Source organism: Dama dama, chromosome X, assembly GCF_033118175.1.
Source record: "Dama dama isolate Ldn47 chromosome X, ASM3311817v1, whole genome shotgun sequence".
NCBI classification, from domain to species: Eukaryota; Metazoa; Chordata; class Mammalia; order Artiodactyla; family Cervidae; genus Dama; species Dama dama.
In genome coordinates this window covers 66901392-66910841 of record NC_083714.1, presented here as the reverse complement: position 1 = coordinate 66910841, position 9450 = coordinate 66901392, and the positions used below count along the sequence as shown (strand labels likewise).

At 45.1% G+C, this 9450-nt stretch overlaps 1 pseudogene; it reads left to right on the top strand.

The window, feature by feature from the left end:
- The first annotated feature begins 7171 nt into the window (after positions 1–7171).
- On the top strand, positions 7172–8614 carry LOC133052089 (endogenous retrovirus group PABLB member 1 Env polyprotein-like; annotated as a pseudogene).
- Positions 8615–9450: the final 836 nt, after the last annotated feature.

Below are 9450 nucleotides of genomic sequence, written 5' to 3'. Positions count from 1 at the left end.
AACATTCCCACCAAATAAAATAACTCTCTACATTCAGGTTGTAACTGTATATTTTAGTCGACACCCTCTCTGCATTTGAAGCGCCCCTGCATGGCACTAGTGGTAAAGAACCTGCCTGCCAATGCAGGAGACACAGGTTTGATCCCTGGGTCAGAAAGGTCCCCTGGAGGAGGGCATGGCAACTGTCAGGGGAGTGTGTAATTTTCTTGGTTCTGTCTCGTCACAACAAAAATTTGAAGTGACGGACGTTAAAGCCCTCGGCGTGTCACAGCTTTCGGACAGTGTTATATAGCTCTGTGTTACCACTCAGTTTTATTTAGAAAATAAAGGAAAATACATCCTTGAAGCGTGAGAGTATGCTGACCCAAAAGACTTGAAGAGGAGAGGGAGAGAGAGAGAGAGTGCATGCGCATGCATGCAAGGGAGAGAGACCCCCAGCCCTTTGACTCCTCTTTTTATATGTTTTTTTTCCTCCCCCTGGGCCTGCCCTATGTAAATTGGGCTACCCAGGAGTGCTGTTTGCTCTACCTGAAGTCCTCACTCTGGTCCTCTTGAAGGAGGAAACAGACAGAACAGGTTCCATCTTGAAAGCAGGACTCCATCTTGGTTTGGACTATGGACTTTGAGCTATATGCCTAGTATCTATGGAAATGACATACCAACTGGAAAACCAGACGCCCCCCCCCCACCCCCCATGGAAGAGCCCCAGGGCTTGTACCTAGACTCTCCATCGCCTAAAAGAATACCCTAATTATCTGTGTAACTGAATAGAATCATAAATTCTATCATGCTTATTGGGGTATGACCACAGGCCTATTTATAATTCTCTACTGTTAACTACCTAGGCTTAAGGCAAATGAATCACAGGTTAACTTTGATTGTATCATTTTTTTTTTTCCTTTGTTCAGACTAGTTTCAGGGAATTTAGGGAGGTGAGTTTGGATACATACACTTAGGGTATATAAGGTTTTCACAAAAACTGGTCAGGGTCTTTGGCTAAGAGGAGACTCTGCCTTGGGCCCACCAGTGTAATAAACTGAACTATCTGCATTGTCCTTCTGAGTGAGTTTGTTTCCTGGAACGTGTGGCTACAACATTTGGTGCATTGGCTGGGAAACTCCCCACTTCAAGGAGACAAGTCCCATTTGGAACTACTCTGAGGCCTTATGGCTCGAATATTCTGGAAGGGGGAAGGCTCCTCGCCCTTCTAGAAGGATTCTGCTTCTCAATGCCTGACCCTTTTACGTTAGCAGGTAGTGGATGGCAGCAGGGGAACTGAGTGCTTAGCTGAGGAGGAGCCCACCCAGCAGGGTGGAAGAGGGGGACTGATCACCCCCCTGGGAGGGACTAGAAGGGACATGGACCCACAGGAGCCTGGAATAGGCAGGTGGCAGCGATTGCTTGGTACACAGGTTGACGAGAGTGTTAGGGCTTAGGAAGGAAATTTGTGAATGTCATTTAGAAGGTAGTGTCCACACCATCTTGGGGAAAATTATTACCAAGCAATTGCCAGGGGATTGTTAGGACAAGAAACTTGGTCTTTGTGTGCTCATATTCTGCCCTCCCCAAGGAGGTGTCCCATCTGCTGTGAAATTCTTGACCCCCCTCGGAATTGTCAAGTTAGAAGAAGGGGGATACATAAGTGAGTATGAATTGACTTTTCCAGAGACGGCCTGGGATGTGGGATATTTAACTCATCTGTGTTTTCATCCACACCCGATCAAGCCCACCAAGGCAGAACAGACTTTAAAAGTTAAGGGAGAAACAGTCTCGGACCACGTGGTGTTCTGGTTTGGCAGTGCTGACTGGCAGGTGAAGACACACCAATTCCCCTCCTCCTCTGGGATCTGGCAAGTAAGGCTCGTCTCACCCCAATAAGGAAGGAGGCGGAATGGCAATTTAAGTATTTCATTGAGTGGAAATATCAGAAGTACATAGGGTACCGAGAACGTCTTAGAACAAAAAGGAAAAGTAGAAGGTCCGAGAAGGTAAGAAAGATGGGGGGAAGTGAATCTAAGCCGATTGTATTGGAGTGCATGATTATGAGAGGGTTACAGGCAGGAAGGCCAGGGGTCTCCAAATGGAGGAAATAGGCTGCAAGTGTCAGACATTTTTCTCTCTCTTAAGCGGCAGGAGGAAACAAACTAGCAATATTTTTTTTTCTTCTCTATACAAATTTAAAAGGAGGTTTCTCTTAAAATACTATGTTGCCACTATACTTGGTTTCACCTGAAGCTAACTATTCTCAAACCTTGAGTTAACCAGTACATTTTTCTTATGGAAATGTTTGTCTTAAGCTATGTTAATGTGCTATGCATTTTCCCCAGACTCTGTCTTCAAGTCGGTTCTGCCAAATGGCTCAGAACCTACTTGACAAACCAGTATGTTATACTCAGATATTGTTCCCCTAATCTATGTAAACTAAACTATTTGTATGGTAATCTGACCTTCTACAAGATTCAAGTCAATCGTTTTATGGCCTGGGATGAATCATCTGGTGCCAGGATTATCATAAAATGCAACTTATGGATGAGGGGCCAGGTGCCATTCTGAGTTTTAAGACATTCCTTTCTTTTCATTAACAGACTGCTAGTGACTATATAACATCCAGCTGAAGACTAGGAGGGGGGTACTCCTTCTGCCCTCTTCTGATACCTATGTCAGAAGCTTTCTCTATCTCCTTTATACTTTAAAAAACTTTATTACACAAAAGCTCTGAGTGATTCAGCCTCGTCTCTGGCCTCGGATTGAATTCATCTCCTCTGGAGGCCAAGAATCCCAGCATCTTAACGTTCAGCAACAACATTTCAATTAAAAAGTTAAAGAAGGGATATGTAGGGGACTATGGGGTGAAGATGACGCCTAACTTCCTCCACATACTCTGTGAGGTCGAACGCCCCCCTATGGGAGTAGGATGGCCACCAGAGAACACCATGAACTTAAAAATAGTGGAAGCAGTCTATACAGTAGTCACAAGAGAGCCAGGACACCCAGATCAATATCCATATATTGATTCATGGCTAGGGTTAGCTCAAGACCCTCCTACTTGGACAAGGTTCTGTATCCAGAAAGGAAAGGGAAAAATATCAATGGCACAAAAATTGACTGATAATAAAAAAGGAAATTCTACAGGATTTGGATGGGGATGATCTGACCCTTCCCTCATACTGAATAATGACACGCCTGCCTCCCAGTGCTCCACCAGGACTGGAGGCCGCTTTAACACACAATCCAGAGCCAGGTGAAGTTCCTGCAGCAGCCGTTGCTCTTCCACCAGCTCTCCTGGAGATCTTAGAGCCACCATTTTGGCAGGCTCCAATTCCAGCGATGGAGATCTCTGGTCAACGCCCCCAGAATTCCACCTCAGCTGGACCTCCTAGATTGTATCCACCTCTCCCGGTGAGTACTGATGGGAAGGGGGAAGAAAACAGGAATTAGACAGAGGCTGCCCTCTGCCAAGGAACAGGGGGAAAGAACCCCACTACAGATACCCCTCATAGAGCTACAACAGCCTTCGGTTCAGGACGCATGTGGGCACTACCATCAGCCCCCTGTAGTCTATTATTACCAGCCATTTTCCTCTACGGATATATTAAACTGGCAGAGGCACACTCCACCATATTCGGGAGAGCCACAAGCCATGATTAGGCTAGGAGACTATTTTTCAAACCTACCACCCTACATGGGATGATCATCCAATTACTAGTCTCCCTTTTCAATCCTGAGGAAAGACACAGGATCCTAAGTGAAGCCAGAAAAGGGTTAAGAGAAATGGCACCTGAGGGTACTGCAAATATGCAGCAGTGGGCAGATCTAGCCACCCCCAATGAGAGGACCAATTAGGACTGTAACACAGAGGAAGGGAGAGGCCACCTGGAGAGAAATCGGCAGCTATTTTACAAGGTCTCAAGATAGGGGCCTGAAAACCTATGAGTATGGCAAAACCCTCCGAAGTGATTCAAAGGGAAAGCAAATCACCCTCTGAGTTCTTCAAAAGACTGTGCGAAATATCCCACCCTCACATTCTCCCACAGAGTTCAAAAGTCTGTTCTGTATTTCTGTGTCTCTTTTTCTGTTTTGCATATAGGGTTATCGTTACCATCTTTCTAAATTCCATATATATGTGTTAGTATGCTGTAATGTTCTTTATCTTTCTGGCTTACTTCACTCTGTATAAGGGGCTCCAGCTTCATCCATCTCATTAGGACTGGTTCAAATGAATTCTTTTTAATGGCTGAGTAATATTCCAGCATGTATACTATCTATGGTGAAACAGATCACCAGCCCAGGTGGGATGCATGAGACAAGTGCTCCAGCCTGGTGCACTGGGAAGACCCAGAGGAATCGGGTGGAGAGGGAGGTGGGAGCGGGGATTGGGATGGGGAAGACGTGTAAATCCATGGCTGATTCATATCAATGTATGACAAAACCCACTGAAATGTTGTGAAGTGATTGGCCTCCAACTAATAAAAAAAATAAAATAAAATAAAAAATAAAAAAATAAAAAAAAAAGACTGTGCAAGGCCTGTAGACTTTATATGCCAAAAGATCCAGAGGCTCCTGGGTCTCAGATGGTGATAAATGCAGCCCTTGTGTCTCAAGCCTACCCCGAAAATGTCAGATGGGGGGACTCCAAGTGACTCAATTTTTATACATCCCTGAATGCCCAGTACCTTTGTCAGGAAGAGACTTGCTGTCTAAATTGGGGGCACAAGTGACCTTTCCCCCCAACAAAAGACCCACTCTTCAAGTAGGCTCAACCACCTATTTACTCTTCCTCTCGGTAACCCCTCAAGATGAATGGAGGTTGCACGATCTCCCGGAAGAGAAACTGGATGGGCTAAACAGTCAAGGGAGAGAGTTAACTCAACAATTCCCTGAGGACTGGATAGAAGACAACACCCTAGGCTTGCAAAACAAGTCCCATTGGTAACAGAACTCAAACCCAGTACAATTACATCAGCACCCGCCTTGGGCCTGCCAGACCTTGCTAAGCCGTTAACTCTTTACATGACTGAAAAGGACAAGGTGGCTATGGGAGTGTTGTCCCAGACTATGGGGACATGGGACAGACCCGTGGCTTATCTCCCAAAATGGCTGGACAATGTTGCCACTGGGTGGTTGGGATGCTTACGGGCAGTTGCTGCAGTTGCCTTACTGGTCCAGGAGGCAACCAAGCTGACTTTGGGCCAAGATTTGATTGTAAAACAAGGTCAACACTTGTAAAACATTGTAAAATGAGGTCAACACTCTCCTGCGAGGGGACCTCCATAAATGGCTGTCGACATCCTGGATTACTCAATACCAGGGACTGTTATGTGAGAACCCCCATGTTACTATTGAGCCTTGTCAGGCCCTGAATCCCGCCACTCTCCTTCCTGTGGGAGAAGGTGGGCCCTTACATGATTGCAAGGAAATATTCCAGCAGACCTGACTTGAGAGACCAGCCAATCCCAGACCCAGATTTGGTCCTGTACACCAATGGCACCAGCCTGATGAAACAAGGGCAACGACTGTTGGGATATGCAGTAGTCATGGAAGAAACCATTGTTGATGCTAGCTCTCTGCCACCACATTGGTCTGCTCAACCGGCTGAACTACATGCTCTAACCCGGGCCCTCCAGCTGTCAAAAAGTAAGAAGACACACATTTACACAGACTCCAGGTATGCTTTTGCCACACTACATGTACACAGGTCTCTGTATAAGGATAGAGGCCTTTTGATAGCTAGTGGAAAAGATATTAAAAATAAGGAAGAAATTAAGACCCTAATAAATGCTGCTTGGGAACCAGAAAGGGTTGCAGTCATACACTGCTGAGGACATCAAAAAGAGGATACCTCCCAAGCTCGGGGAAACAGACTGGCAGATGAGACCACCAAACAAGCAGCTGAGGGCTTGGGGGTGACAGTGAAGCCCCTATTAAAGCTTTCATATTGGCAGAGCTGCCTGAGCTAACATTGGACTCTCCAAAATACAGTGAAGCCCAAAACCAACTAGCCAAAGCAGAAGGGGTCATCAAGATTGAAAAGGGATGGTGGGAATTGCCAAGTGGCAAATTATTGATACCAGAGGTGATGGCACCCATTCTGGTAAGCCAAACACACCAAGCGACCCACCTAGGCCATGATAAACTGGAAGAGCTAATTTGAAAATATTTCTTGGTTCCCTGCCTCTCTTCCCTATGCAGGACAGAATCTCAGAACTGCACTGCCTGCTCACAGGTCAATGCCACCTCTCGGCACAGACAGAAACCTCTGGGGATTCAGCTAAAAGGCACGCTGCCCTTTGAACACCTGGAAGTGGACTTCACTGAAATGAAACCTCACCGACACTACCTTTACCTGCTGGTCATGGTATGTACGTTCTCAGGATGGGTAGAAGCTTTTCCTACCTGGACTGAAAGAGTATCAGAAGTAGCCTGGTGCCTGCTTAGGGAGTTAGTTTCCAGATTTGGATTTCCTATCAGCATTGGATCGGACAGTGGCCCGGCTTTCATAGCTGATTTAGTACAACAAGCAAATAAAACTTTAAACATCAAGTGGAAATTACATACAGCTTATAGGCCCCAGAGTTCTGGGATGGTGGAAGGAACCAATAGGACACTTAAAGAGACACTCTCCAAGTGGATCATAGAGACTGACTGCTCCTGGGTGGATTTGTTTCCTATGGCTCTGCTCATACTCAGGATGACTCCATGGTCCCATGGCTATTCTCCATACGAAATTGTATATGTGAGGCCCCTTCCCATAATAAAACAGGTGTCAACAAATTTGCTTCAAGTAAGGGGAGTTGAGATTTCACAGCAGATGGAACAACAGGGTAAGGTAATAAATCAAGTAACTAAGTTTGTACAAGAAAGGGTGCCATTCCCCCTTGGGGAACAGATTCACGAATTTGTGCCCCGGGATCAGGTATGGGTCAAGGACTGGAAATGCGACTCCTTGGCCCCACACTGGAAGGGTCCATATACTGTTGTTCTAACCACCCCTATGGCAGTTAAAGTTGCAGGTGTCACTCCCTGGATCCACCACACGAAGATGAAGAGAACATACCATGCAGACCCAGAAAATGCTGAGTGGACTGCACAGAGGGACCCCACTGACCCTCGAGAGACTAAGATCATCCTTAAGAAGAAGAAGGAAAAGAAGATCCCGGATGAGCCCCTCAGGATGAAGCCGCATAATCAACTCCTGCTGCTTGGCCTCATCAACATGATTTTGAATTTAACTTCTGTTTCAACTCAGGACAATGTTTTCATCTCATGGACACATTCTTATGCAGACTTACACAATACCTCCAACTGCTGCGTATGTGGGGCTATGCCTCTGTCTGTGATGGATGGACTTCCTTGGTGGGTGTCACCACTCTGCCAAGGAGATTTTAAACCACTCTGCTCTTTTCTGAGATGACAAAAAGAGACTCTCCTTTCTCTTGTTAGCCGTAATCTCTCCCTACTTTCTTGGTGTAAGCCAGACCTACAGTCAATAGACTCAGGTCATGGGGTTACATTTGATGTAAACACCAGTTTCATAGAAGTAACAAAATCCTATACCTCATATTTAAAGAACAAAAAGGAAAAAAGCTCCCTGACCAGCAAGAGAGGACAGGCCTCTAAGTATGTTGAACAATTCTACCAAGTCTGGGATAAATATTTCTGGATGACTCCAGAAAAGGATGAATTAATTACTCCCACCGCTATATGCTGGGAACAAAAAGAACAATGGGTAGGGTTTAGTGACCATCCATTAGACCCAAAAGAACTAAAATATATGGAGCATCTATCCCCATATACAACGTACATGAACATTTGAGATCACACACCACCCCAACCAGTCCTTCCATTGGCCAGGCTCTGATTAGAAATATAACCCTGGAATCCACTGGGTGGCGCCAAACAGAACCCAATGGTTTTGTGGGCCTAACCTTTGGCCTTGGTTACCAATTGGCTGGTTAGGCCGCTGCACACTGGGATTCGCTTTTGCCCATGGCAGCATAAAGCCTAACCTACAACAAGTCCTGGTAAATCTACTTATTTACATGCTAGGTGGACAAAGTCTGTGTTTCAATGGTATGAGTATATTGCTGCCTTATTCGTACCTTCTATAGGGACAACAGATATTATGATTAAAGTAGAAGCCTTGAGTAATTTCACAAAACCGGCCCTCCTAGATAGTGCTAACGCCATCCAGGCCTTAAATGAAGAACAAATCCAAATGAGAAGAGTGGTAATTCAAAATAGAATGGCTTTGGACATGCTCACAGCTACTCAAGGAGGGACCTGTGCTATAATTAAGGTTGAATGTTGTGTATATATTCCTGATTTATCTGGCAATGTATCAGCTGCTTTAGATGACATGAAAAACCAGGTAAAAGCAATGTCAAATGAAAACATTCCTTTCTAGACTTCAGTCCTATCTTGGATAAAGGGTGATTGGTGGAAAACTATATTTACCATTGCTATAGTTGCCTTGATAGTTCTGCTTTGTGGACCCTGCATTTTACAATGTATTATGAACTTTGTAACCCAAAGGTTGGTGTCGTTCTCCCAAATTGGTGGTCAGAGAGCCAGGGTGCAATATATCCCTATGCGTGATGCTCATACTATGAGTTAAGAGCATCAGGAGCGGGGAATGAAGGAGGAAACAGACAGAACAGGTTCCATCTTGAAAGCAGGACTCCATCTTGGGCCGGACTGTGGACTTTGAGCTGTATGCCTAGTATCTATGGAAACGACATACCAACTGGAATATCAGACCCCACTCCCCCCGTGGAAGAGCCCCAGGGCTCGTACCTAGACTCTCCATCACCTAAAAGAATACCCTAATTATCCGTGTAACTGAATAGAATCATAAATTCTAATATGCTTATTGGGGTATGACCACAGGCCTATTGATAATTCTCCACTGTTAACTACCTAGGCTGTATGCATCTCAGGAAGCAACAGTTAGAACTGGACATGGAACAGCAGACTGGTTCCAAATAGGAAAAGGAGTATGTCAAGGCTGTATATTGTCACCCTTCTTATTTAACTTATATGCAGAACACATCATGAGAAACGCTGGGCTGGAGGAAGCACAAGTTGGAATCAAGATTGCCAGGAGAAATATCAATAACTTCAGATATGCAGATGACACCACCCTTATGGAAGAAAGTGAAGAAGAACTAAAGAGCCTCTTGATGAAAGTGAAAGAGGAGAGTGAAAAAGTTGGCTTAAAACTCAACATTCAGAAAACTAAGATCATGGCATCCAGTCCCATCACTTCATGACAAATAGATGGGAAAACAGTGGAAACAGTGGCTGACTTTATTTGGGGGGGGGGGCTCCAAAATCACTGCAGATGGTGATTGCAGTCATGAAATTAAAAGATGCTTACTCCTTGGAAGGAAAGTTATGACCAACCTAGACAGCATATTAAAAAGCACAGACATTACTTTGTCAACAAAGGGC